Below are 3,911 nucleotides of genomic sequence, written 5' to 3' on the forward strand. Positions count from 1 at the left end.
CTATCAGTGCTTGCAGAGCTGCGATAGACAGTGAGTCTCTCCCTGCTGACTTCTCCCGTCGATTAATAGTGAAAGTGACTGATTGGCGAGTGGCTTAAAAGCGGTACCGTGACGGCGATACAATAGCGAGCAACGCGGATGAAGCTCCGGCGGCCAAACGGAATGCTTCGGTTACGGCGGTGATAGACCAGAGTGACTGGACGAAACTGGGCCTGGGAGGACTGGCAGCGAGCGAAGAACAGCTCATGTTCGACACTGAAGGCGGCGCTCCTTCGCTATGTACTCCGCTCGCATCCTCTGCCAGCTGTACAGCGTCGTCCAACGTCTGAGGATGGTGGCCTCGTATCTGCATTCCCACCATCTCGTTGTTGATGCCGTTCATGAACGCCTCCACGTACGACTCCTCAGGAAAGCTCTTGCCGGAGCCAATCTGTCTCAGTCGACCGGCGAAATCACCAAGTCGTTCCCCTGGCTGCAGCACTCTCGCTACCAGTTTCTGCCGTGTCCTGCACAAATTATCCCGGCTGTCGTACTTCTTGCGGAGCTTCTTAACCAAGTAGCTGAGCATCTTGTCCTCCTCTCTCATAGTTTTCGTCAGCGTCGTCAGCCAGTCTCCTGTCTCCCCTTGCAGATGGGCACTGACACCCAAGTACAATTCGTTTGCCGTCCAGGTATCCCCGCCTAGTTCTGCCTGCCGCTCAACTTCCAGCGGAATCTTCGCCAGCCACGCTACAATCGATTCACTCGGCTTCCCATGGAAATCTGTCAAATTCAGCGTCTTCATCCTCGCTCGAGGTTGCGGGGGTCGCAGGTGCTTGGACTATCACCGGCTGTGCAGGTGCTACAAGTGGTGGTTGTATCAAAAACCGTTTCATCATCGCTCTCAGCTGTGGGGCTGTCGGTTGATCCCACCAGTTCATCGTCTCCAAGTCATCACCCTGTTGGTTAGGGACTGCTGATGCCGCCGCTCTAGCTGGGGGTGGTGGAGCACCGCCGTCTGGTTGATTGCCTCTTACGGGTAGATTAGCCTGCGCTCTTCCTCCATCGTTTCTTCCCGCTCGGTTACCGTCTTGGGCTTGGTTGTCACTGTCTCTGTCATCAACAGGGTCTCTCAGGGCGGGTCTCATTGCCGCTACTACAACTCCGCTGCTCACTACAATCTCGTCATTCTCGTGGACGCTGTCGTCATCATCCGCTAGTTGAATACGGGTTCTCGGACGTCTAGCACGCTTTGGCGTGGTCGCTTGTCTTCTCGTAGCCGTTTCTGCCATAGGGGTACAGTTTCTCGGTGATGATCTCGTGCTCACCATTGCTCAATCCCTCTGTTTTTCTCTTCTTATCTGCCCTCTGTTATCCGTTCAGGGGTCTGTGCTCTCTCTCTCTCTCTCTCTCTCTCTCTCTCTCTCTCTCTCTCTCTCTCTCTCTCTCTCTCGCTTCAGGTCCGTTGCCTCTAATTCCGTAGCCCAATCCGTGGCCTTCTGTGGATCGCTTTCCACTCCCTCGCCGCTTCCAGCTAGGTTCGTGCCTCTGGGACAAGCCTCGTGAAGGTCTCGATGTTCTCGGGCACCAACCGTGTTAAAGGGCCCCTGTATGACCACCAAGTAAGCGTTCTATTTATATCCTGTTGTTCGTTGCTGTTGGATTCTCAAGCAACTCACGCCTCCGTATGACCACCAGCGTATACTTTTAGCGACCACTACTCTGTCCTGCAATCACACAAACCCTTAGAGCCCTAAATATACACGACACGAAATATGCACAGTTCCAGAGATAAATCTTGCCGACCGAATAGAGGCGTGGGGCGTCAGGATCTCCTAGGCCTGTGCTCTTTCCGCAGCTGCTACAGTCAATCACGAGCGGGCTGCAGATACCGCGAGTGTGTGGTCTCTTCTTCAGAGACCTGTGCTCTTGTCCGTGACCGCTGCAGATACCACGAGCGAGCTGCTGATACCGCGAGTAGGTGACCTTACGGGACTTCAGATACCCGCGTCTTTACACCCGATGCGTCCACTAGCTCCGTACACACGCAATAAGCAATACACTCGGTTTCAATCTCATTATTCGCGTACGTCGCCGGCACGGCGGAATCGCTCGACTACTAGGTGCTCACGCACTTCGCAGCTAATCCCTTCCTAGTTCCCTAGAGCACTTGCACACTTCGGTGTGAATCTAGAACTGATTCACCTTCCTCACGTTGAACGCCATGTTCACGTCGACTTCGTCGTGTCCCCCCTTGAGTGTCGTCCATCTGCGCGCTGGCATCTGCGTCGTACCACTGTCTTCTTCTGTCTTCGCTCGAAAGGGCGCGGGCAAGATCCTCACATCCGTGGGTCAGCCTCGGCAACCCGTCAGACTTCAACTCGTCTCCGCTCTCCGCCGTCTTCTCCTTCTCATTGCTGTTCATGTAATTCTTACGTCTTCTTGCTCCACTTGAGAACCTGCATCTTCCAAGAGGATTTCCATCCTCTTACTTCTAACACCCCGTCTTTACGGCAGGTCCCAGCCTCAGGACTCTTCTGCGTCTACAACTCTGTATACAGCTAGCAAAAAGCATTTGATTTGTGTAGGAGCTTGAGTCTTTATAGCGCGCGAAGTTTAGGTAGTTCTACGATTGCATGTATGAAAATCATGTCCCATGTCAATCTAGTACTTGGCTAACGTAGACTGAAATCACGGCAGCCCTAATGCACTTATCCACACCGGAAGTGAATTAGATAAGGTGCATGCCGGTCTCGTAATGATCTTCTTCTGCAGATGTAGCCACAACTTGACCTCTTTCGACTGGCATCTGTAGCGCGCGCTGACACGCTTACATGTACACCTGCAAATTGCAGGCTGCAATGACCGGTAGGTCAGCCCAAACTCCTTTAGAAGGCGCTACAGACAGCGACGGTGAAATCCGCCTAGAGTCTGAACACTATCCTTCATATAAAATAAAACAAATTACGCGCGACAAGAATACCCGACCAGTTATTTGATTGGTTATAAGTGGCAGTTTCAGTTCAAAGTCTGAGCACAAAAGCGATTTCAAAATGTACATAATCGATGCAGGAATGAAGGTCGAAGTGGAGAAGCTGGACGGCAATCGACAGACAACGTTCTGCTACATAAGATGCATGGAACGATGGCGACTGAGGTCTCATCGACGCTGGATGTGAGGTGACGTCGTCCTCTGGAAGGCTAGGGCAGGGAGAGGTAGAAGGCTGTAAGTACTAGTTGGGGGAACGGCAGAACTAACGAATGAATATCACTTTCAATTTCAGCTACAACCTCGTCCGTACGCTAATCTTCCACCGACAGCACAGTTACCACTCTACGTCACTCAGGTCCCACCTCTGACTCTTCATTTTCCTCTACAATGATTCAGTGGTGACGTCACTTGATCCCAACGTCAAGTGGTGCTCCACCACCGTTTCATCCTTGATCCAGTTGGCACCGAACGTCAAGTTTGGTGGATCAGGCTGGCTTATGAATCGCAAGTTTCAACACTAGGGTGCCCCTTGAGCAAAATACTTAACTGTTAAATGACGATGTAACTCTCAACCCTATTGCTGCCGGAAATTTACTTGGATTTTGTAAAGTAAATATTCCACAGTAAAACGTAAAACATGCATATATGCTGGGTTTTACTCCGCACCCCGCAGCATGTTATATCATATTGCTTGGGTCTACCAATAATTATTGCAGTTATTGTATTAAAACCAAGCAATATGTTTGGTTTCCCGCAAACCACATGATTCGTTCAAAATAAAATCTTTACATTTTGGTTGAGTAAAAAGTGTAAGCCCAAGCATATTGCATAGTTTCAGTGGCAGCGGCAGCAATTGGGTTAAGTTTGATGACCACTCATTATGTTCTCTTTGCTGACGACGAATAGCTGCTTGCAGCCGTGATAGCCAGCGGAAGAGGTT

This window comes from Phytophthora infestans, genomic scaffold (genome assembly GCF_000142945.1).
Source record: "Phytophthora infestans T30-4 supercont1.130 genomic scaffold, whole genome shotgun sequence".
Taxonomy (NCBI): domain Eukaryota; phylum Oomycota; class Peronosporomycetes; order Peronosporales; family Peronosporaceae; genus Phytophthora; species Phytophthora infestans.